Raw genomic sequence first — 27,207 nt, forward strand, 5'->3', positions numbered from 1 at the left:
ATGCAGCTAGTATCAGCAGTCAACCACCCTGTGTGCCACAATGTCCGCTCTCAAGCGCTCCCCAGCACTGTGGCGATGGGGCACCATCCCAGGTCCCCCTATCCGCCAGGGGGTCTATAGCCAGATTGAAGTCTCCACCCCATTCGAGATATTTTGATCACACTTCTACCATGTGGCTACATATTGAGTCAAAGAAAGCGGTGTCATCTACATTGGGTGCATAGCAGTTAACTATTGTGATGGGGCGTTGCGCTATTCAGCCCCAGATAATTGTGAATGTACCGTGTGGATAGTCTCTAGTTCCCAGCGTAACGTATGGGGCACCTCTGCATATTAATATTGCTGTACCTCGTGAGTAGGAGGAATAGGTGGCATGTTGGCGATATGAAGACCAGCGAGTCGCAAACATAGCCTGCGTCCCCGGAGCAAAGTGGGTCTCCTGTAGGAGTGCAATATGTATGTTGTGTCTCTCTAGGTATGCTAGGATGTGTTGCTTCTTGCGCGGGTCAGCCAGTCCCTGCACAATCCATGTCAGTCAATTCAGTGTGTGCGCACCTTTAGTGGATTGGGTTTCCCCCCTGGTTGCTGAGATTTAGAGATGCTGTTATTGGCTGGATTTGTTCTAAGGGGAGTGCGACGCGCAGCTGGTTTGTAATGCTTGTTGTGTGGAGTTGGGATATGTATTGATGTGACCCTGGGTAACAGCTGAACTCCCCTTACCACCCCCCCCCCTCAACCTTGGTGGCCCAATTCCACCCAGAATAGCCCACCCTTTAAAATCCCAAGACATAACTACAAACTTGAAATACTGTATCGCCAAGGGTAGCGGGGAATTTCCCAGTGGGGGGCCAGTCAGGAAGGCACACAAGAACCCTTCAGTTCACAAAGGGTGCCCAGGCATCTTCTAAAGTGCCCAGGATAGCCTACTTTAGGCTAGCTTGTCATTGTTCCCAGAGTGATGTTTGTCATTCAGTTGGCTTTCACAGGCAGCAATTATTGGATTTGTGGAAGTGCTTTGGAGGGGCGCTCCACTCTCTAGTCATCAATTGGAAGCCGCCGCTGTTTTTGCCAAGAATGCCCAGCTTCAGTTCATGATAGGATCAGTCTTGGTCTGATAGGGTAAGAGTCTGGTCTGAATCTGTGCAGTCATGTCTCCTCAGCAACTTACACCCCCGGATACGATACAGGTATTCACTGCCCTGTTGCAGAGTGGCAAAGATTAGGCTTTTCCCTTTATGTGTGATCTTTAGGCTAGCTGGTACAACATTGCATAGGAAACGGTCCCTCATCTCATTTTCTGCTTCATGGTGGCATATTTTTTATGGGCCTCCTGCACTGCCATGGATATCTCATTGACATCGAACTGCATGGGGTGTCTTTCGCAGCCCACCCTGAACGTGATATCTCAGTCCCTATAGTTCAGCAGGTGGGCAATTATTGGTCTGGGCAGAGTCCCTGGTGGAGGCCTCACTGTCAGGACCCTATACGCTCTACCCCCTACCAACATCATGGAGAAGGCTTCCTCGCTGAACAGAGTGGTAAGCATGTGGCCACATATTGTTCCATGCGCCCAGTATCCGTGGATTCCAGAAAGCCCACTATGTATAAGTTGTTTCTCCTGGACCTGGCTTCCAAGTCTTCATTTTTGTTCATGATGATTTTGAGGAGTTTGTCCATTTGCAGGAGTTGTTCTCTTTTTGCATGCATTGTGTCTTCGACATGAGAAATACGTTGTTCAGTTTCGGATATGCACCCAGCATGTTTTTCCAGCCTATTAGTGAGCAGATCCAGTCTGGCAATCATATTTTCCATTTTACTATCAATCAAGGATAGGCTGGACTGCATTGTAAACAGTAGCGCCTTCATTTCTCCCAGTTCTGAGTTCTCCCCCTGGGTTGGTTGGGCACAATTATTGTCCATGGCTTCTTGTGGTGCCCTGGTCAATTTTTTGGCTCCAAACTGTAGCTTTGGCTGCTTTGTATCTGATTTCCCCATGCCAGCCGATCACAAGGCCAGGAACCACAAAGGTGCTCCTGCCGCAGCACGGGGGACCGGAACCCAATCAGGATCGCCAGCCCGCTCCGCAGCCACTATCTTACCGATGCTGGTGCCAACACCCGACGACCCGGTCCAAGCCAACTTTTCACGGGGGTACTTCTGCCCAGCAACATTGACTATCTTTCACAGTCGAGAGCCGCTCCGGTCCTCACTGCTTAACTGCTGTGGCCTACAACACTGGTCAATACAAGTTCAGCTTGTTGTTCCCACAGCTCTGGGTCAGTGATCGGGCCTGTCGTCTATTCTGCCTGCCGGCACTCAGCCTCGCCACTGCTCTTCTCCGCTGGCGCCAGCAGGGGTCATCAGAACACCAGCCACGGCACCCTTCTCTTCCACTCTGACGGCAGCTTCGTGTGTTGCCACCATTCTCAGCCGCCCACCATAGGCACCTCAGCGTCAGCCAGCCCCCGCAGCTATTTCACTAGCTATTTCACCCCCTGACACTCAGCTGTGTCGTACCTCATGTGTGTCGGTCTCCGTCACTGCTTCTTTTGAACAGCCGCAGCACTCAGTCTACCCCTTTAGCGGGAGGGTGCTCCGCCCCTCACCTGGCCCAGCCGGTCTACGTGGCCCACTCAGTTCTGGTGACCCGGTACACCGCCCCTACCGGGGACGGACGATCGCCTTGGCTCCCAGAGATCCCACTCTGGGAGAAGTTGTCAGTGCCTTTTTACTTTGTGAAATGCCCCGGGATGGGAACACTCGGAGGTCTCAGCCGACCAGGTAGGCCCCGCCGCCGCGCAACAGGCATGCACCAGCGTTCCTCGTTGTCTTGTTCTGGGTAATTCCTGGAGTTCACCTCGTTATCGGCCTCCTCCGGACTTCAGATCATGGAGCAGTGCATTCCTTTTGGCCAGGATTATATCTGATTGTGTGCCCGGGTCACGAGAGCCTCACGCAAGTGCGGCCATCTTGCTTGCTGGCTCTCTAGCGCCCCTCCACCTATTTGTATTCTTTCTTCTCTTTTTCACATCGTATTTTATTTGAATGCTTAGTTTGTTTAGGAAGACAATGAGTAATCTACACAAATGAATCCTTGTTGAGTTCCAAATGTGTTCAACTTTTTAGGAATGCCTAGCTATCGAGGTTCATCCGTGAGTTTTACCCCTATTTCCACTGCAAACTGCATATAAGTAGAGACCACAATAAACAGGATAAATGTACTACCAAAACAAACTACAAAACTGCTAAAAAAATAAATTTTCAACTCTCTGAGTTTTGAAAGCTGGGAAAAAGATGAACTCAGCACAGCAAACTTTCATTGATACATTTTTAGAAAAAAAGTATTGTGCTGACTTACACATCTGTTTCTATCCCATTTCCCAAACAAGTATCAAATGTTTACTATATTTTGGTTACTTAATTGGTTCCCACCAGCCCTGGGCCCTGGGAACCATTAGGATCTCCAATATCAAGGGGAAAAGGGTGACAATTTGGCCTGGAAAGCTTTTGTGTAAAAGGTTATAAAGGCTTTAACTCAAAGTGGCCCAAACTTAATAAAAGTGTTTGGTAGTGGGGGTACTGTGGCGAAAGAAACCTCAGCAGTGCCGTGGTTACGCTGTTGTAATAAATTTGAAAAAGAATTTGCAATCAAAAAAATGTTATCCTATGCCACTTAAATCTTGTGAGAAAGCCATTTAAGCCCAAATCGTTTCCTTAATAATAGCTTGCTGGGACTGATGTGTTAAGTGAGGAAATATAGCCTCCTCTAGTGGGATGGAAAATGCAACAGTGTTTTAAACAATGGTGGGTTCAACCTCTTCCTTACATTTAGCATAAAGCTTGAGCCTTGCAATACAGCAATATTTTCCTGCACATAGAAATTGTATAATTAAGCAATTCAGTTTCCTAAATAGCTTTTGTCTAAAAATATAGAAGTGATCTGAATAAAAAAGGCATTGTGGGTGCTTTTCAGTAATGTTTATTTTCAAGAGTAGTTTTAAATAATTATCTTCATATCATCCAATTAGGTTTAAAGTAACCCTTGTTCTTAAATACAGAGTCAGATTCTTGCATTGCCCTATTTTCTATTAAGTGGTAAGGGCATACTCTGGGATTTGTATCAGATTCTTTTCAATGTTCTTAGCATTTCTACACTACCCTGATATTTTAAAGAATTCCACAATTGATTTGCTGTTTATATCACTTGTGTCAGATACAAAAAACAAAACAATACCTTCTGTGTGTAGTCAATGTCATGGATATGTCTGGGAAACCTGGATAAGCACATATATTGTCCTAATTCTTATGTAAGCAAAAATGCTCTAAAACAAAGCAACAAAGACAGGGATGTTGGGCACCCTTGACAAGCCCCCCAGTCTAACTTAGCAAATCAGCTGGCTGAACATTTAGTAAAATCTTAGTAAGACCCCCTTTACAAAATAATGATATAAGGTTAATTTATTTCACTAAGCACAGCTTCAATGTATGACCAATGACTAAGGTTACATTCCAAGATGCCTGTGTCTGCATCTAGGAATAAAACAGCAATTAAAATGTCTGCAACTTTAGAAAGTCTATGGCTTCAAATAGATAGTACGTAACAATATGTAGCCATGTGACTGATATAATACCTGTCTGGTCTGAGAGGACCAATTACTTGGACCAATCTCACAGAGAATACTTTCTTAAATATTTTGCAGTCAGCAATTAACAATGTGAGTATCCATATGAGCTACATAGCTCTGGTCTTTCTGGTTTTATAAAGGACACAGTTTGCCTGTTCTGGGTACCTCCTATCATAAGTAAATGCGGCGGCGGACGGTGCATAACTCAAGGAGAGGGACGGGGGAACGGAGATGAGGCGAAAATAAAAATAAAAATAAAATGCACTTACCTTTCCACCGTCCCTGCAGCCTCACACGTCGCTCCTCTTGTGGTGTCCCAGCATTCAGTGCTGGGACACCAGCACCGGCTTCCTAGCAATCCGGGTGTTGCTTTCATGCTAAACCTAGCATGATAGCAGTACCAGGATTGGTCCGAGTAGCTCAGACAGCCTTGGGATCTGTGAAGTTTCTCCAGCCCAGCTGTTAAGCACAGTCGGGCTGAAGAAACTAAGTACTCATGTGTTTTTGGCTGGCCTGAGACAGTTGGCCAAACAAACATGCGTACTTAAATGCACTCCTCCCTCCTCCCCCTCTGACATCCCGTGGCCTAGCCCTGCCCCTCCCTGCACTGCTGGCTGTGCCAGAAGCAGAAAAATAAAACAAAAGTACTCGTTTTATTTTTCTGCTTTTGGCTCAGCCAGTGGTGGCGAGGTTCCTTCGCCATATCGAAGGAGACGCCCCTGAGTAAATGGTGCTATATCAATTAGTTAATTTTGTGGTAAGCTCCATCTGAGAACACCCACACATTTCACTTAGTGCCCATCTACTGCTTCGGCTCTGGAGCAGGATAATGCAGATACAGCCGATTTACCTTCTTCCATCATAATGTTGTTTAGTAGTATTGTTTTTACCATCTTGATCAATTTCCTAACAGTTCCTTCTTGCAATGTTTCTAAGTTAGATTTGATTCAGAATGCAATGTTTCTAAATCCTATTTCAAACACAAGACCCTCTATACTCTTCCAATGTTCCCTATCCTGTCACAGTTTGCTTCATCTATAACATATGTAATTCTATTTATTAACTTTCCAGGCCAACAATCAACTTATTTCATAATCTTTGTAACTCCATTATTAAACAGTATTTACAGTCATTATTTCTCTTTCTAACCTTACTAGCTAGGCCTTGTCACATAGGTTATTAAATGCATTAAGGTTTTTCCTAGCTGAATCTCTGGTTATACTCCTGTAGTTCTTATTTTGCTTTTCTTTCCCTTTGTCCCTTAAAGAGAAACAATCCTCCGAGAAAAGCTTATATGAGCTTCAAGCAACTCCTATAAGAGCTGTTCCAACATTCACCTCAAAATATTCTCAAAATATACAAACATCTTCTGCTGTGCTTTGCCTAAATAATAATGACAGATAGCTATCCAACTTGGTCTACGTTATTAGTATTTAATTGAATGAATATGAGCTAAGTAGAGCAGCGAATGTAAGGGATGACAGGAAGAATAAGTGACTCCTTAAAGATCTGATTTGATTAAACAGGAATTCATGTGTTGTGGCTTAGGTGCTATAGTTCTTCTGTTGTGTGTATAGCCAACAGTATTAGGCTGCCGTAGTTGCCAAATATCTACATTCTCTATACTGTGTATCAACCCTTTAATGGCTTCCAGTGTGCAGAGTTTTCATTTGCTGCAGGAGTCCTACCTGTGCACGTATCAAAATTCTGACCTGCTGTGTCACTGTAAAATTAAATCTACCTCCATTGAAACTGGTTCTGGGAATGTGGCCATCACAAGTATGAGATGTTTGACAGGAACCTGGTTCTTCCACTGTAGACCTGTAGTAATTAATATGTCTATACTGCACTTATTTCATCAATCATCTATCTTTATTACTGTGGTCATTCAGTCTTTTCCAGTCTTAATAGCCAGATTTAAAATGACAATACAACACCTCTAACATGTGCTGAAGCATTAGAAATAATGCTTCTTGCTCCCAAACACAGTTCTTTATGGTCTCTCACCTTATACCAACAGTGCTTCCCACAGTGGTCTTCGAGTATTTTATCAAGAAGAACTTCAATCTATTCTTCACTTTCTGCATCTTCAGAGATACCTTCAAACATGAGATTATATCTTTGGAATCTGTTTTCCAAATTCACAGATTTCGTTGAAAGTTTATACAGGGCTGTAGCTATTAACTGACTCTTTGTGGCCCAAGAAACTTTCAGAGTTTCAACCTTTTCCTTTCAACTGAAGACACAACTGACAATCTTCTCTTCCTTCTTATCCATTGAAGTGAGATAGTTTTCTGACTTCTGCAACTTCCTTTCTATTTGTCTCCTGACTCACATTGGATGTTTGAGTAGCCCCTAGACAGTCCTCCAGACGTGCCATAATATAGAAACCCAAGATCAAGGCTCTGGATAACTTTTTGAAGAAGGGTTTTGAATATACCTGGTTCTCATTTCCTAAAGGAGTGTCATATATTCAGGGTGTCTGCATATAATATCTTGCTGGTAGTGCTGGTGATCTTAACTTTGCTTTCTTCATCGGGTCCAACTTTATCCTCCATTTCACTTTCCGCCTTGAACTAAGAATATGGTTTTGTGGTATCAAAGTAGTTTCTCTTTCCTTTCGCTCCACTTTTTTGCCCATTCCCTGTGATCCTACATGTTCTGTATGTAGCTAGAAAGGCCTATCAATTGATCAATTTGATTTTGGTGGATTTTTTATATGTGCTGTTTGGTGTGTATGCACAGGGGTGGTAGAATGTAAGGGTACATTGTTGGCTGCCTTTGAGGATGTTCTTTGCCTTGCCTATTCAATTCCTCTGAAAGCTTGTCTCATTTTATTCTTGAGTCAGGTCCTATGTTCAGTGGATTGATATGGGTGGGGCAATGGAAGAAGTGGATGTTTGTGAAACCTGCACTGTTTTCTTCCTTTTGCATTTTTATTATTATCAGGTCTTTCAACCTCTAGCTCTTGTGTGACATAGCATGTCCACTGTTTTGGTTGTACCTGTATGGCAGCATCCCATTAGTTATTGCTTCTATGGTGATCTCCCTGCCATCAGTGGAGCTAACCTTTAGATTTGTTGAGATATCCAAATCTCAAAGCCTTTCCTTAAATAACACATTGGGGAGGCATACACTATTGAACTCCCTGCTTTCTGGTGCTCTTGTCTTTGATAACTAAAGGTTGGAACTTTTCCTCTTGCTGATTACATGTGGTGTCATCAGCCTGCCTCTTCTACCTCATGTGAGGAGTTAGTGAAAGGTGCTAGGTCTTAGCCAGGGGATTGCAATATTCCCTTTAGGGTGAAAAGTACCCTTCTGACTTTGCAACCTTTACCTTGGCTTCTACATGGTGTCCTGGCTCAGACATTCTAGACTGGTTTCCCCTCTACACAATTTGTGGCCTCTCAGTGATGTTGTGAGAAAACAGGGTTGTTTATTGTCTGGGAAGTGAGCCCTGATCAAGCAACAGTCACAATCCTTTGCAAAAACTCCCCTCAAAAAGTGAGCAATTTAACTTATTCATAATCCTGGGTAACTTGGCGCACAAAGCAATCAGGCAAAACTTAGAGGCAATGTGTAAAGTGTTTTATGCAGTATGTTAGAAATTGAGTCTCCAGTTGGCAGGCATATTTATCCTGCCCAAGTAGGTACCACAATCCTAGTCAAGGTGAGTCAGATCCACACCTTAAATTAACGCTTTGGCACAGCGCAGTCAGGCTTAATTTAAGAGGCAATGTGTAAAGTAGAGAATATTTATCTGAGTAAAACAAGGCCAAAATGACAGAATTCCAAAAAGCAGAGCTCAAGATGTGAATTTTTAAAGGATAAACTGCAGTGTAGTGCTTAAAGGTCAATAGCTCGAACAGGTTACGTGAGGTTGCGCTAGACCAGGATGAATCTAAAGCTCAGGCCGACCACGATGAAGGTAACGCTGGCTTCAGGATCCCCCATGCAGGATTAACTGAAAAAGTACCTTGGATGGAGCAAACATACATGTCAAAGACTCAATGTTTTGGTTCAGATTCACACAGTCAGGTCCTGCATCGTCGTCGAACCCCTTTATTTTTCCTCATTTTTCCTTTTTCTATCTGTGCTATATTCTGCAGCACACAAAGAAAGATGAAAACTCCTCTTGTGATTGTTTTTCTGCAGGAAGTTGTTCATTCCTGTACAAAAACAAGCTTATCTGCACCATGGTGCAAGAGTGCCTGTGTTGGTGCATGGCAGCCCATTGTATGCCAGTGCAGGGGAAAAGGACATGAAGGCAATGTATATCATAGATATAGCTCATTCTTGCCCTTTTCTTGTGACAGAGGTCAGCACGGTGCCAAAACCTTTTTATACAATCCACTGTGTGTACATTTTGTGTTTGTATTTATTTGAAGCACCACATATTAAAATAACAACACTTTAGCTAGCACATCAAATCCACTGGTGACCTGAGATGCATATGTAATGGGAGGACACATTTACTGAGTTCTCCTAGAGTAGTTAGATCTCAGTGCAGAGTGTGCTCAGTCAAAAGTAGCAGAGGTGACAGGGTTGGGCAATTTCTTATAAAAATGTTGATTTTCAGGGTTACCTTGAAAATTCTGAGGTAAACAGTGAACATTATTTCTAGTGGAAGAACGTTCTAGTGGATGGTTGATAGCTGTGTAAAATATCTAAACTACGAGGATGTGCATAGTGGACTTAAGTCGGACAGAGAGGGAGATGCAGCGGAGCTTTACTGGCATTAGAGAGAATAAAGACAATTTATTTCTCTAGGTGGCAGTGCAGATCATGCACTGCATCAAAATCCACTGTTAGAAATGTGAAGCCAGACCTGTGCTACATGTTAGCCCACTGGTTTTCCTGTTTGGGAGAGGAAATCCTATAATAGATCTAATAAAGACAGGCAGCAACAATCTAGACAAGAAATCTACTAGAAAGTAAACAACACTGGTCTTGTAACAAAACAACACAGCAGACCACAGCTTGAGGAAATACAATGCATAATGCCAATTAAAGCCCGGAAACCAACACCCTGGATAAGCTTTGGACAAAATAAATTTAAATTTAACAAGATTTGATGGACTAAAAAATGGGGATTAAGATAGAAGACAATCTAATATTCTAATATTGAGACAAAAAATGTGAAGTAGAAACAAAAAGATGGTAGAAATGATTCCTGAATATACAGCTTAGCTCAGAAGAGTCATCCTTGCCCATTTAGGTTGACCCGTCAATTGAAGTGGCCTATTGTATAGCTCCTTGGGGAAATTGCACACCATATTAACGTTATGCACTTGATTGGCAGCTGCTGCAGAGCTAATGTAAATAGACCCGAAGAACCTCCGACAAGCAAAAGGTAACTTTCTAAAAGTTACTTTTCCTAAAGATTTCATGAAATGTGACTTCAAAATTGAATTGTGTTCTTAACAAATATTACAAAATAGAGTTTCATTGACTTTTGTAGCCTGTTCCTGTAAAGAATTATAGATTAAAGTTCAAAATCTGTGTTTTGAAACTTTCTATGATTCAGCTGCAGTCATGCCAGTTAAAAATAGCTTTTGAGATCTAGTTGTTGGAGGTGTGTGACAAATTTGGTATAGTGGCCAAGCTTGGCACAGTCAGATATGTAAATGCAAGCATTGTAACATGTTTTATTGATTCCAGAGTAAGGTCAGAATAACCACACATGTGAGCAGAAGGTAATACTGGATAATGGCCAGAGATTACCTTGTGAGACTATGAAAGTCTGCAGCTTCTTAGTTTAATAAAATTAAATCCCTAAACAGAAGACACAAAACTACTGAAATACCCCCATGTTTATGCAGATTATCTAGATTAGCAAAATGTTCTGATTACATGGTATTATCTTCCTGGTTTCCTATAGTATAGGCTAAAGAAGGAACTCCCTCCTGAAGCTGCTATTGGTGACCTAAAGAAATAACATGGTTGATAATAGCTGGGTGTAGTGAGGCAGGCTGCCATGCAGGAAAATAGAAGCATACAGTTAGGTGCTGGGGGCAAGCATGAGTGAGAGGCAGGCATATACGAAGATAGCAGTGAATGTGTAATGGCAATAATATGATGTATTTTATATATCACTTTGTAGAGTAGTTTGAGTTGTCACCCAAAATTGTAAATAATACGTGTGATAATTAACCGACTGTATGGTACTCAGTGTATCAATTAAGAATTATGACTATCTCAATAGAGATGAGGGTATTTAAACTTGTAATCTGTCTTTAAATCTAGGGTGGTCATTACAACCCTGGCGGAAGCCGGAGAAACAGGCTGGCGGTCTTTTTTTTTGTATTATGACCATGGCGGTTACCGCCATGGCCATCCTCCGGTTCTCCGTTCTGCCCGCCAGGGCAGAGACGACCGCCGGGCTGGAGACCTGGGTCTCCAGCCCGGCGGCCATCACTATACCGCCGGCGGTATTTTGACCCGGCTGACCGCCATGGATTTCATGCGGTTTGAAACCGCCATGAAATCCATGGCAGTAAGCACTATCATTGCCAGGGAATTCCTTCCCTGGCACTGATAGGGGTCTCCCCCACCCCCCACCCCTACCCCGACTCCCTTCCCTACACCCCCCACCACCCCTGCCACCCCCCAAAGGTGGCAGGACACCCCTCCCCACCCCGACCCCCAACATCCCATAACTCACACACACCCGACACGCACGCAGGCACCACCAACACACACACGCACACACACCGACATACATGCCAACATCCACACACACAGTCAGACACGCACACCCACATTCAAACATACACGCACACATCCATACAGACATACCCACAGACATACACGCATTCATTCCCAAACACGCAACACACCGCAAGCATACACGCACTCACACACCCCCTCTACATACACAGACGCACACCCCCATGCACGCACACAACACACAACACCCCTCCACCCCCTCCCCTAACGGACGATCGACTTACCTGGTCCGTCGATCCTCCGGGAGGGGACGGGAGCCATGGGGGCTGCTCCGCCGGCACCACACCGCCAACAGAACACCGCCACGCCAAATCACAGGACGTGATTCGGTGGGCGGTGTTCTGTTGGCGTGGCGGTGGAGGTGGAGCAACCTCCACTGCCCCGCCGCCCGCCAGTATGGCTGTTGGCGGCTCTCCGTCCAAAAAAGGACGGAGAGCAGCCAACAGTCATAATACGCCGAGCAGCAAACCGCCACCACTGGCGGTCTTCCGCACGGCGGTCCCTCGGCGGTCTTGTAAAAAGACCGCTGAGGTTGTAATGACCACCTAGGTGTCAGTTGTGAACTGTTACTTTGCTGAGTCACCTTGCCAAAAAGGTTAAAGTCAGCCTCTTTGCTGCTGAGTGGTGCAGACTGAATTGTACCAGTAACCAGGACACGCATCTCTCACTGGTGGTCATGTAAGGAACTACCTAGTGTTAACTTGAACAAAAGAAGGTAATCCAACCCCTGTTTATGGCCATCACCAATCTGACAGCATTGCCAGTCATGCTGACCAAGATCATATACTGTGCTGCGCACTGAGAGGTAGACGTGCATCACCACAAGAAGCACAACTGGCCAACCACCCTGTTGATTTAGTGGCCTAACACAGAAATTCCTACCATTATTTGAGCTACACCTCTGCAGGGCCACATGATAAACCTGGCCAATATTTAAGCCCAAAAAGTCATTTTTTGACGCAAAAGCAGCGCAAACTTACAAAATACAATTGTATTTTGTAAGTTTGCACCGGTTTTGCATCTAAAAATGATGCAAATGTGGCGATAAAAAAGTATAAATATGGGACTTAATCAGGAAGGGGACTTGCGGTGGTGACTGCAATGGAAGAGTAATTTGATCGCCGTTGCAAGCTGAAAAATGGTTTACATTATTCTGTAACTATAAAATGCTGTGTAGGACCAACATTTTCCCCTAAAATCTTAACCACTGTGGAATGCGGAATTGTATGGCACTGTGGATGTTGACAGAGGAAATATGTACTTTTTTTCTTGAATCCCTCCTCAGTAAAAGTAACCATTCTAAATGTGTTCCTGTAGGAAAAATACCCCTTTGGCGTGATCACTGTAACTTTTTTACAAAATGTTATGGTTTTTTTTGGACTTAGCACACTGTGAGACAGCTGTCCATTGCCCAGTGTATGCGCTCTGCCCCCCTAAAACATGTTGAAGTTGGCTATACTCTTAATTGCCATATTTAACTTCTCTATAAGGCCCTAGTATGTGGTACAAAGTGTACTCAGGGCCTGTAAGTTAAATGTCACTTGTGAACTGCAGCACACATTGTGCCACCACTAGATTGACAGTACAAAACTTGACTGCGGGCCTACCACTCTAACATCGCAAGGTGTAAGTTCGGTGTTGGCCTTCATCAAGATTTGTCCCTTGAACCCGGTGGGTTAGGTGTGACTTCTCTGGAACACAGGGAAGTAGGGAATAACATAGGCTCTCATTATTACATTGGCGGCAAATGCCGCCTACTGCCATGGCAACGGCTGCCAACATACGGTTGCCGTGGCTACCAGCCGCCAACCAAATTATGACTGTAGGCAGAATTCCGCCAGAAGGCTGGGGGAATTCTGTCGATGGTCATGGGGTGGACGGCGGTAATGTGGCGCTGCTGCATGATACAGCCTTGTGGTGTTTTGCTGGTGGACACAGAAAGGGAGGACCTGCCAGAGGTACAAACAGCCACAGACACCCCTGCCTCTGCAGCAGCTGATCCTCCCCCTCACAATCAGGGACATTCAAACAAGAATCCAGGAGGTGCAGATGGCAAGACACCCACTACTGCCAGCTGTATTCCTCTTCCTTATTGTCCTCCTTTGTGTGTCACACATTCACTCTGCTGACTAATCCTGAAATACTTTCAATTTCCAATCCAAGGAGTACTGTGGACTCTGGACTTCCAATGATGTCGCATCTAGTCCAATTATTTCATTCACCAGCACTGACTCCTTCACATTTAAATTTTTGTTAATTTATGTCCAAATTATTTTCTATTAGTTGTAGCTTCTCAATAAATTCACCTGTCACCAACTCATTGTTTGCTGTCTTTAATTTAACATTTTATCATGTTGATATATTAGACCATGTGAACCACATGATGATGATCCAAGGTACTTGTTCAAGATGGGATATGTTGCATGTACACAGAGTCCAGCACAGGATTGCAACCATTCCACACAAACGCATACATACAAGTGTCTTTACAAAGAAGAAATGTTATTACATTGTTCCGCACATAGGCTGTCAACAGTCTGAAACATATCAAATCATACATGATTGAATCATAGTAGGCAAATATACATATTTAAAGGCACAGACCGCCAGAGCATGGAAGGAAGGGATTTGTCAGACATTGTTCTGTAGAATAGGCAAACATTAAAGTTGTTGGTGTCATCAGCTGGAGCCAAATCACCTACCACACCAAAATAATCAACAGATTTCAGTACAACATTTTCTGATCACAATGTCTTGGAAATGGCCCTTTCTGAAGGACTATCCTCAAATGTTTTGCCTTTCTCGTCCTACTTTTCTGACCCTCTTTTTGTTGGCTTTAGGACTTTAATACTGCTAATCGGTGCTAAAGTGCATGTGTTCTCTCCCCTACAACTTGGATTAATTGGTTCACACCTGTTTAGCTTAATTAATTTACCATTAAGTTCCTTGTAAAGTGTTATGCCATATACCCAGGACATGTAAATGAAATGCTACTAGTGGGCCTGCAGCACAGATTGCGCCACCCACAGAAGTAGCCTTTCAAACACGTCTCAAGCCTGCCACTGCAGGGACTGCGTGCACAGTTTACTGCCACATTGACCTGGCAAGTCAAACTACTTGCCAACACCTAAACTCCCTTTTTGCTTCACCTAAGTGACCCCTAAGGTAAGCCCTAGCTAGCCCTAAGGGCAAGGTGCTGTGTATATAAAAGGGTAGGACATATGTCTTTATGTACTACATGTCCTAATAGTGACAGCCTATTTAGTTCTCACTACTGTGAGTGCTGCTACTCTCATAGGATTGCTTTGGAAATGCCCTGACATGTATCTATGTGGCATTTTCTGATTTATGAGGAATAGCATAGGCATGTTTAATATGTTTAGAATGGTAGCGAGAAATCCTGCTTATTGATGTAGGTGGGTTTTTGATTACCATGGTAGAAATGCTACTTTTAGAAAGTGGGCATGTCTCTGTTCTTATAACTCTGGTGCTTTTGCAGCATGTCTCCAATCCACATCTAGGCAGAGTGACAGCTCCAATTGGGCAAGAGGCATCTGCATACTGAAAATGTTCTTGGGCTGGGTACAGGGAGGGTCGTTCATACTTTACATGTACCCTGCCCTCACACAATAGTGCTTACCGCCTACTGATGTCTGGAGACAGGGCTGGAATGACAGGGTGTTGTGCTTGCCTTGAAAGGACTCCTTTGAAGTTACCCCCTGAAAAAAGGCATTTTTTGAGTATAAGTAGAAGAGGTTTTCCCCCTGATTTTTAAAGCACTTTTGGACCTGGGACCGAACCTCTGTAACAAGGACTACTGGACTGCACAAATAACTCATCTGGACTGCTCTTCTGTTGGTTGCCCTGCTGTCTGGTGTCTGCTGGGTGGCACAAAGGACTCATCAGGATTACTTTTATGCTTGTTGCCCTGCTGCTCCCTGCTTCCCTGGCACTGCTGGGCTGCCAGGAGGATCCACCATTGTTTGCCCTGGTGTGCTGGTCTGCCTGGCACTGTATGCCCTGTGTTCCCCCTCAAGTGTTCTCCCAGCACCAGCATGAGATTACCTATATGCCTTTGCTGTCCCTGGACCAGCAAATGTTTATATATCACCTTTGGATATAAGCCTGGTGTTAGCGCATGGTGAGCGATGGATGGGATTCTACTAGCCATTGTGGGAGCTCATTATATTTCTGTGCTTTGTAAGTGCTTCAACTATTACTTGAGTGTGTCTGGAGCACTGCAGGTAGGGCCAACAGAAAGACAGGTCCCAAAGTCCATAGGATCACTGGCCCTACCTGTGAGCCCGAACCGTCAGGAGAGACACGCCTTTGATGGTCAGAACAGCACCACATACCTGCCAATGTCACAACTCTGAAATGCCCACATGAAGATGTCATGATGAAGGTACCTGAACAAATACCAGAACTAGGAGTATAAATATGAAACCATGCATATGATACATATTGTGTAGCAACCATCTGAAAAACAAAGTAAATTGCAATAAATCCAACACAAACAAAGCAACATCATCAAGGTGTGTATGTGTCAAAAGCTATCTCATCAAACAACATTTGGCTGATTTTGGCTGAGTACCAGCTCTCTAACTATTTCAAAAAATTACTACACACATTATCACATCTACAGTTCATTGTACATTCAAAGGCATGACATCACATGACATACTTACACTCATGAGAAGAAGCTGTCAGCGAGATCTTGTCTTAGGTCAGCTTCTTCCTCTTCACCACTGTCATCTTCATTCGGCATTTCAGAATTCTCACTCTGTGACACTGCAGGCTCCCTCTCCTCCTGGATGTAAGGAATATTCCACCTCAGGGTGATGTTGTGGAGCATGCAGCATGCCACTGTGATCTGATACACTTTCAGGGTGAGTAGAGGAGGGCTCCACCAGTCCTGTCCAGACATTCTGGCCACCCCACTGGCCACCGTGTTCTTTCATGGGCCTGATTGAAGCTGACTTCCTTCCTCTGGCGTAGTTGGATTCATCAGTGGAGTCCATAACCAAGGATGTTTTGGGAATGCTGAGTCTCCTGTCAAAGAATGGGACATAAGTGCAACAATGAGTCACTCACTTCATGATTGTAGAACCTGACATTGCTCACACACAATCAGGGCAGATGTGACTTATCAACTAGCCAGGCCCTCATTGCAGTTGTGACATCAGCTAGAGTATGGTGCTGTTCTGCATTACAAAGGAATCATGGGCTGAACCACGGCACATATGTTTGAGAGGTAGACATCTGAAAAACAGACAACTTCCACCTTGATATAATGAAAGTTTTTCCTGTTGCTTTAGACTTGTTCACTGGCCTCCGGTGGCACCAAGGCAACATGTATACCATCAATGGTTCCCACCACATGTGGGAGGCAATCAAAAACATAAAAGTCAGAGTTCACAGTGGCCAAACCATTTTTTCTGGAAAAACTGATATGGCTGTTAATTTGTTTCAACATTGTTGATAGGAGATCTCTCAGCACAAGACTGAACATAGGTTGAGACATACCACAAGATAAGGCCACTGTATGTTGAAAGACCCTGTGGCCAGGAAGTGCAATACTTCCATGAGTTGAACAATAGGTGGTAATTTTGAATTACTGTTTTCAGCCATCAGATCTGGCCCAACTGCCGATATAAATCCACTATTGTTTGCCTATTCAGATGGTACAGTTTTGTGATGTGGTATTCTTCCAAGGTTTGAAGGTCTGGCAATGGACAGTACACTGGAGGTTGTCTCCTCCTCCCTCTCCCAAGGTACCTGGTTGTGAAAATACATGAGTTGGAGCATTAGTCACTGTGTCCACACCAACATACCTGATTTATACCAAACAAACCATGTGACAAAGCATTTCTGACTGGAAATACATTGCACCCAGTACACATCACAGCTGCCAAGTACACAAAGGTCAGATGTGACACACATGGTTGACAACACATGTGTCCACAACATGGATTTGGGCAAAACCCAACTATCTGCTCCTCAGATGCCCCCCCCGAAATTTAAGAGTATGTTCAACCTCCAAAAATACTGTCAGTGATGGTGAACAGTGCAGCGTCATCATATGCAATCCGTGCCCAGCAATACACTACACTGGTGATTGTGTGACAGAACCTACACATCAAGACTGCTTTAGGATGTTTGTGATGGTCCAAAGCATATATTGGTGTTGTGACGCATTTAACAGGGCTGTATTTCTGAACGCCAAAATGGCGGACATCTGACCTACCTGACTGGACTTTAGGAACCACCCCCAGCCAAAGGTGGAAGTCGTCTATGTGGTGGGCAGTACCAACCACGGCAGACACAGCCATAGGCTAACGTTGTTGCCTGTGGTGGTCACAGGCCAGTGGCTGTGCCTGTCGGTAGTGATGACCGCTTAGGTGGCGCACATGTACACCATGTTTTGCAAAATCAGTCGCTTGACTCCTTACACTGCTGCCATCAACACCTCCACTACTTCATAAGATGTGTGCCATCTCTGGGAGCAAGCATGCCACACCAAGCAGGTAAAAAGGACCATGCTTTCTCTAGAGAGGAGCTGGAGAAGCTTGTGGATGAGGTAATTCCTTTGATTGAGCAGCTCTATGGCTCACCAGAGGAGCAGGTAAGAATCTCATAGACACAATTGACTCTGTTCAACACCATTGTTTCCCTCCTCACACACTACAATGTGCCTCTGTGTGCCAGTTAGACTTCTTGTGTTTCTGTTTGAGTCATCTGAGGATCTTGTAAGCAATGTGTATTGTGGCAAAGATCATTCAGCACACATCTGGCCTTGCCAAACTGTTGTATGACTCATTGTGCTGTTAAGAGTGCCACACAAACGACAAGCCACATCGATGATGGCCACATGATGTACTGTCATGCATGGAAGTGATGGAAATGTAAGGGTCTTGTAGGTTCTGTATGCTCAGCCTGCAGAGACCTGGCCCCATCAAATGTAACTCCTAGTATAGGATCTAGCACAGGCTGGGGTAGAGTTACTGTGGCTATGCAACTGTGGCACTGTGCCCACTCCCTGTAGACCTGCAGATCCTGGCACATGGCCAATATGAGGCTCTAGTGGCATGACTTGGCCTGAATGCCTTAGTCCATTGACTAGATTAGGAATGGATACTGAGGTTATCCTCTAACCCAGTACATCTATGCATTTTGCTTCATTGTCAATGTGTGTTAGTGACTTATGACATGTCTCTTACTCCCACAGCTCTGTTGTCACCTTTACATTAGTCATATTTTTCCAGTACAGGCGTACTGCACAAGTGACAAACCCACAGTGCATATAGTTTGTAGATTTCAGGGAAGCCATGACATGTGAGTCGGCAGCTTGGTTACAAGCCAAACATTAGATCAAACAAACCTTTATTTGTTGGATGCTATCTCTGTAAGTTTACCAAATATGGTCAAAAGTGTGTTCTGTGGTACAAGTACATACTACACAAACACATCCTGACGTGGCATGAGTCTACATTGGGTAGGCCACATGTCCACAAATGCACAGTGAAGAGACTTATCGTGCCCACCATGGTTGTCCTTTCATTGTCACGCAAATGTTAGTGTGAAGTCTGTACTATGGTAGTTACTTGTAGGGACTGTAAGCAGTGATTCAATGTTGCAGAGTGTAAATGTGTCTGTCCAGTCAAGCGCATGGAGTTTACCCTTCACAAGGCCACAATGGTGTGTTGGGTGTCATTGTGGCTCACATCAGAGTACATGTTGCTTGAGTCTGGACTACCTGATGTCAGTAGATTTGCTCAGGAAGTTTAGGGCACGAGCAGGGTAGTGGGTTGCTGTGCAGAGGAATCTAAAGGTGTGTAGTCATGTCCCTGTACTCATTAGCATGTGGGTTTTACTCTTGTGGTGTTATTAACAAGTTAAATATTTGGTGCTTAGTGTTTCTGACATGTGTGGGAGACAACCATTTGGGCAAAAGCTTGTGTTTGTAACCTTTTGATTTGTCTCTTACATCCATACAGGTCAACCCCCATCAGAAAAAGAAAATTTGGAGAGGCTTTGCCCCGAAGGTGTGGGCCCTGGGGGTCCATAGTAGGCAGAGCACCCACTGTCGTAAGAGGTGTGAGGACCTGAGACACTGGGTGAGTAAGATCATTGAGGTCCAGCTGGGGCTGTCCTCCACATTGGAGCCTGACCCCCCTAAAGGCCCGCTTTCTGGCAGTTGCCTAACCGGAGCTTGATGAGCATTTGAGGGGAGCACAGCAGCTACAAGGGGGTGATTCCAGGGCATATTCCGACCTGTAACATTGCCATGTTGAAGACTGGAAATGGGCCATGTGTGACAAACAAGATGAGTAACTGTTTTTGTAGGTATGTTGTTGGTGTATGCTGATGTGCCTTGCCTATTAGCCCAGTGACCTAGGACACAACAGAGTACAGTCCACAACCATTTTGCTCTCCAGGGCCAACATATGGCTGAGTACAGTGATCAATCAGGCCATGTTGTTTGCTGTTGTGGGTGTCATTTGTACACAACAGCGCACTACTCTTCAGTATGACAGCCCAAACAACATGAAATAATAGTTCACTGTCCTCAGCCATGTGTCTGTTTGAGTGATTATATTGGCATCTGTCCACCACAGGCCACTTGTCTTCAGTGTGTCATGAGTGCTGGTGCCTCACTACTGTCTGTCATGTGAAAGTGGCCATCATACATGTGACAGGATATACATTGCTCTTTGGGTCTAGTCACAGAGCAGTACATCCCCTTAGTAATTGGTGAATGTCCATTGACATACAGTTTATGACATCACTGTTGCCATCAATCCTTGTGCCTACATGTTAGCATGTGTTCCATCCATTTTTGCCAAACCATTTTCACTGCTGTGTCATGCATGTTCTAAAAGTCTTCATGGAATGATGTCTGACTTCGCTCACATATGTGTGGATGTCAACATGTGTTCGTAATTGGACATATGTGATGGGGCTACAGTTCATGTGGTGCACAGGCAGGAGTGTGTCACCATTGATTGAGGGCTCACACTTACCCTCACATGTCATTGCATGTAATTTGACAGGTACAACTGCAGTAGCATTGAAGGACATGACAGGTAGGGCTACAGTTTTTACCAACAATGTGCATTTTGATGCCATTGATGTAGAATCATATAACAAAGTGCTTTGCACATGTGAAATGGGAAAGGTTTGTTAGCTAACTTTTGACATTCATCATGTATTGACTTGCAGTTATGTGGGAATCATATGTGGTGGTGTACAACCATTCGTCCAAGGAAATATGTTTGCATGACAAAAAGAGACAGTGACATGGCTTCCCATTGTGCAACATGTTAAATGCCTTCTAGAAGTATGTAAGAAGCCTTGGGCCCCTGCAACATTCAAAGGGCTATGGGCCTCTATTGATGCAATCAGAGTATGGTATTGTTAGTAGTACCAGTCAAGAGAGGAGTTATCCCTGGGGCTGGCTGATTCAATGTTGGGTGGATTTTGTTGAAATTTCTCCCTGACATTTTGCCCAACTTGTCTCCAGTGTACATTTCCTTGCAAGATGTGTTATCTATCTGAGCATCATTAGTACAACCCCCATGAGTCAATTTAGACAATGTACACATAGTGAAGTGAACATTGTTGATGTGTTTCCAATGTGAAGTGGGTGTTTCCATGTCACCTCCTTCAGGCTGCTGTACTTATGTCAACAACATGGCTGGACATTTTTGGGCCATTATTTTTTATTGATATGGCATTGGGTATATGAAAATCAGATGGATGCAAGACCTTGTGTGGGATCTCTGTTACTGAACTTACTTGGCTTTGCCCTACTATTGTATGACTAAAGAAAACTGAGGGATGCTACATTAGGTAAACCATTGAAGGTGATGTGGTCTCCTACTTGTCCAATGGGTAATGTGATTGCACAACTTTACCCATGCATTTGGAGTTGTCTGTGATTGTGAGTTTATTGTGGCCAACTGCTGAAAGTTCATGTAGCATGCATGCATATGGTGTTGCAGTTGTTGGAGACACTTTGCTGTAGCTTGTGGCTGGGAGCTACTGTACATCATGGTAATGTTGGCTAATTACAGGTGTTGTTCAAGTGTGATCAGTAACATGTAGCGACCCTATTTCTCTTTCTAATTTCAGCATCATCTTAGGCAAGCGGAGGAAGCAAGGTGGAAGCAAGTGGGGAAGCAGTTGGGCACAGTACCTCCAGTCATGAGATGACTGACACGGAGGGACCTAGTGGCCTGGAGAATGAGAGCAGTGCCACAGAGGACACTGGATCGACCTCATCATCATTTGATTCTTCCTCCAGTGGCCACTCCCTTGTGGTGGCACACCTATCAGGACCTGCTCCTGTTCCTCCTTGTCTGCCAACCCAAGTTCCATCTCCACCCTCCCTGTTGCTCCCCACCCAGTTGGTCGTGCCCGCTCACCCAAGAGGGTGGGTGTCTTTTTCGCGTCAGGCACCTCAGCCCCTGCCCCTGTTACCTCTGTTGCCTGAGTGAGGAGGCTATTGACGTCTTGAGGGGTATCTCTCTGGGTCAAACTTCCATTCTAAATGCCATCCAGCTGATAATGGTGTACCTGGTAGGCATTCATAGTGCCATGTTTGTCCTACAGAGATCTTTTCAGGCTCTGGCCTGCTCACTGACAGCAGCCATCCACCCCACACAATCCTCATCCCCACCTCTTCTCAATCCAAATTCCCTCTTCCCCTACCTATCCCAAGCACACAAACACATCTGCACACACCCACCTCAACACACACAAGCAGCACACATAAACACAAGCACCACAAGACACACCGCCACACAAGCACTCAATAGTCACTCACACAGATCACAATAACCTCCATTCTCTCAGACACTACTACCAAGCCCCCAGATCCACACACCACAACCACCATAACCACAGACACAGCCTCAATACCCACGGACCCACACATCCCAGATAACATACACCCAGACATCCCCCAACACACACAGACACCACATCCACCACATCCCCAGAAGCCATCCCAACACCCACAAACACAGGCACCACATCCAGCATACCCCCAAGCACCACCCCAACACCTGCAGACACCACATCCACCATACCCCGAGGTACCACACCAACTCCCAAAAACAAAGCAACCACTCCCACATTACCCAACACCTCAACCTCACAGTCCCCAAGAAATGCAGAGGACCACACTCACACAGGCAACAGATGCCATCCAAACTCAAGCATGCCTCAGACACACACCAGTAGCATCAACACCCAGAGTCAAGACAACCACTCCCTCAACCTCCAGAACCCCAATATTTTATGAAGAGCTTGCCCGTTTTCCCAAGGAAAGTTTCCTTTTTGACTTTGTCCACCCACTCCCAAACCCAAGAGGACCCCACCCACATCCCAACCCATCCCCTCCCCTGTTGCACCTGCCCCCATGCAATCTCACATATACCTCCAGCCCTGTAGAAGAAGCCCACCCCTCCTAAGAAGTCCGCCCCTCCTAAGAAAAAGTCAACTCCTCCCAAACCTACCCATCCCAAATCCGACCCCTCCCAAGAATGATCCCCGAGGTGCCTGCATGCCCACTTGATACCCCTTCCAGTGGAGGTTACCTGGCAGTGATTGGAGTCAAGCTGGAGCACAGCATCGTGCATGGACTAATATGGACTGACCAATGGCCTTTGATCTAAATCATTTGCATTCAATAAACCCAAGGTGTTGTTTTTTGGGCACACACTTTCTACCTTTTTGTTGTTCCTGAGTAATTTGTGTTGTATGCCAACCGTTGTGTTTGTGTCACCCTGATTGCTGACCCATTTGCTGTAGTTAGCAAGATCTGACTTTGGGGGCAGTGCTGGTGTCAGCCAGGACAAGGAGAGTTGTTCGGTATATGTATATGTGGGTTAGTAATCCAATTGGGGTGTCATTGCATTGTGTTTTGCTTGATATGATAAGTATTTCATCTTGGCTTGGCCAACGTCAGCATGTATTGTGTTGGAATTTGTCCCCCTGATGTTGATTGGACATTTGTCTCATGTGTGCAAGCTATAGTTTTGTTTGTCCACACATAGATGGTGTACAATTGTGCTACCTTCCTTTACATTTGACTGACTAAGTGTCCGTTTTGATGTGTGTACCTTGCACCTACTTCATCTAAATGTGTGACCCATGCTGTTGCTGTTGTGTTTGGTTTCTTGACTTTCACTTACACAATATGCAGATTGGCATGTCACTTGGCTCTACTATTGGTTGTCCCTGAGATACATGAATGGTCAGTTCCTGTGCAAATTATGTTTTAGGGGCATTTGCAAAGTGAAACATGTCCCAGGACAGCATTCGTACTGAAGTGCTCTCGATGTTCCTATTTCTATTCCACAAGTATTGTTTACATTGTGAGCTTCGGATATTTGTCTCACAAAATATTGTGTATCCCATTACCTTCCATTGTCATGCAATTTGGTTGATATGTCTGAGTCCATCACAGGTATGTTCCACAGAGTGTGTTTGGGTGAAATGTTACATCCATATATTTGTGTTTACAATGTTAGTTCATGGCATGTGAGCAATGTGAGGAAGTCAGCTTGATCATGTTTGAAGTTGATGTGGTATTGCTGTTGTGTGACACAATGGTCTGTACCCTTCACTGTTCCTTTAACTGGGATTAGCAGACACGTGTGGCTTTGTGGAGTGTGGTGGTGCAGTGTCAGTGACCTGCCCAAAGTGGGAATCTTTTGGCTGTGTATGGGTCATATTGAGTCTGACCCGAGACACATAAAAAGTGTAGTTGGTCTACATAGTGTAAACCAAATGCCAGTTCTATGGTGGTGCGATGATCTGTTGTGGAGTTTCTGAACATGGATAGGTGTGTGATCTTACATTTGGTTGTGTCCACGGTGATGCTGCATTTATTAGCAGCAGCAAGATGTGTGATCGGCTCCATGGCAGCACAGGATGTGTGATGCTGCCTGCAGGTGAGTTCTTGTGTTTTATGCCCCTGGTTCTGCCTGATAGGACGTGATGTTAGGAACGCCACTGCAAAAAGAACAAGTGATGAACGGAATGCTAAACAATGTCAAACATTCACCCTCAGTACAGAGATCTGGGCCTAAATCCATCGTTTTTTTGCCACCAATGCCATTCCAGTTTGGACCCAGCCATATGCAAATCAGTCTTGACCCTGTTCCCCATGGGAACAGTCCAGCCCGAACTGCCAAGCCAGGTCCTCCCTGGACTGGAATCAAGCATCCTAGGACCGGTTTCAGGGTATCACCCTTCATCAGCCAGGCTAGCTTGACTCCAGTGGCATGGGGAGCAAGGGACCCACGTGTGGGCATACCCTTCCCACTTGGGGCAGCAAATGCAAAAAGAACAAGTGATGGATGGAATGCTGAACAATGTCAAACATTCACCCCCAGTACAGAGATTGGGCCTAAATCCATCGTTTTTTTGCATTTGTCGTCCCAAGTGGGAAGGGTATGCCCAGACGTGGGTCCTGTGCTCACTGCGCCACTGGATTCAAGCTAGCCTAGCTGATGAAGGGTGATACCCTGAAACCGGTCCTAGGATGCTTGTTTCCGGTCAAGAGAGGACGTGGCTTGGCACTTCGGGCTGGACTGTTCCCATGAGGAACAGGGTCAAGACTGATTTGCATATGTCTGGGTCCAAACTGGGGTGGTGTGGTGAGCAAAAAAACCGATGGATTAAACCCAGGTCTTTGTGACTGGGGGTGAATGTTTGATTTGCTCTGCAGTCCGTCGATCATCTGTTCTTTTTGCGTTAGGAACGCCACTGTCAGGTTGGTGGAAGGCAGCATCATAATCTGTCTGGTGGAAATACTGGCTCCAATGGCCTCATTGCCCTATCTCTCCACTAAAGCAGTCTGTGCTGCCTGGCAGTGCCGGCAGGACCATGGCAGGGCTTTGTTCTATGGAATGGCATGCATCGTAATACTGTGGTCCAGCCACCTACCTGCCATGGCAGTCCACAGACCCCTAAACTCATAATAAGTCCCTGAGTCTTTGAAAATAAACCTTTGCCCATTGAACAAAGTGGTTTTTGGCAGGACATTCCACAAGGGGTCACTGCTTTGCTCTTTGGGCAATAATTTAAAAATCCATAGAAATAAATCAAAAGACGGTCCAGTTTCTTTCATGGATTAATGCACCACCATTGATATGGTGGATAAGGGGAGCACATGGGAACAAGTCCTCATTGTTTTTTATTCAAGCATTGTATACCTGATACTGTTCTCAGGTGGTGATTATGGGTTGGCGGAACTTGCAGAATTTGACTCTGTGGAATTCCGCAGTGTTAAATACAAATTTTGTGAGAGTCTGTGGAGTTCCTCCAATGGGTGGAAAATATGCAGGTTGTGTCGCTTGCGCTGTAATTTATTGTTAGTACAGTGACCAGTGCTGAAAAATCAGTGCGAATTGCACCATGCTCTGTGCAAGACTGCATGGCCATTTGAGTTAATTTTGCTGCCACTTGAGTCGAAAATCTTCAAAATCACACTTGGGAAATGCCAAAACCCCACTTATGCTCGTCAGCATGCATTTCTGGAGCCTCACTGAAAAAATTCCACCACTTGGAAATTGTTAGAATTTGGCAGGAACTCCATATTACAAGAGTAACGTGAAGTTGCCAAATTCCGCCAGTTCCTCCTGCAGAATGAAACATTCTACCCACCCCTAGTGGAGATGGATCGGTCAGTTAGACTATAATATCTATGTAAATATATAAAATTATAAAGAAATAATGGCTTATGGCATTTGTTGGACTTTTTTGCTTAAGCAGGGTCATCCCCAATCTTTTTGCCTCCTGCCTCCTATTTTTTCTGACCTGTTGCTGTTGGCGTTTGAACTCTGAGCACTTTACCACTGCTAACCAGTGTTAAAGTGCATATGCTCTCTGTGTAAATTGTAATGTTGATTGGTTTATTCATGATTGGCATATTTGATTTACTAGTTAGTCCCTAGTAAGGTGCACTAGAGGTGCCAGGGCCTGTAAATCAAATGCTCTTAGTGGGCCTGCAGCACTAGTTGTGCCACCCACATAAGTAGCTCTGTAATCATGTCTCAGACCTGCCACTGCAGTGTCTGTGTGTGCAGTTTTAACTGTAAATTCGACTTGGCAAGTGTCCACACATGCCAGGCCTAAACCTTCCCTTTTTTTACATGTAAGGCACCCCTAAGGTAGGCCCTAGGTAGCCCCAAGGGCAGGGTGCTGTGTATGGTTAAGGTAGGACATATAGTAATTTTTTTATATGTCCTGACAGTGAAATATTGCTAAATTCGTTTTTCACTGTTGCAAGGCCTGTCCCTCTCATAGGTTAACATGGGGGCTACCTTTAAATCTGATTAAAGTATAGATTCCCTTTGGGAGGGGATGGACATGTGCAGTTTGGGGTCTCTGAGCTCACAATTTAAAAATACATCATTTAGTAAAGTTGATTTTAAGATTGTGCGTTTGAAAATGCCACTTTTAGAAAGTGAGCTTTTTCTAGCTTATACCATTTCTGTGACTCTGCCTGTTTGTGGATTCCCTGTCGGGGTCAGTTTGACAGTTGGGCTGGTTGCACCTCACACTAGACAGTGACACAAAAGGAGCTGGAGTGTGGTCTGCATTTCCTGATGAGCCATCTGTGCTAGGAGGGAGGGGAGGAGTGGTCACTTACACCTGAAAGGGCTGTGCCTGTCCTCACACAATGCAGTCTCCGACCCCCTGGTGAGTGTCCGGGGCCTGGCCTGGGCAAGGCAGGATTTCGCATTCAAAAGAGACTTTACTTTGAAGTAGGCCTACTTCAAAGGGGAAATTGGGTATACGAAGGGCACCCAAAACCATAGACTTTAGAACACTTCTG

The sequence above is a fragment of the Pleurodeles waltl genome, chromosome 1_1 (genome assembly GCF_031143425.1).
Source record: "Pleurodeles waltl isolate 20211129_DDA chromosome 1_1, aPleWal1.hap1.20221129, whole genome shotgun sequence".
NCBI lineage: Eukaryota > Metazoa > Chordata > Amphibia > Caudata > Salamandridae > Pleurodeles > Pleurodeles waltl.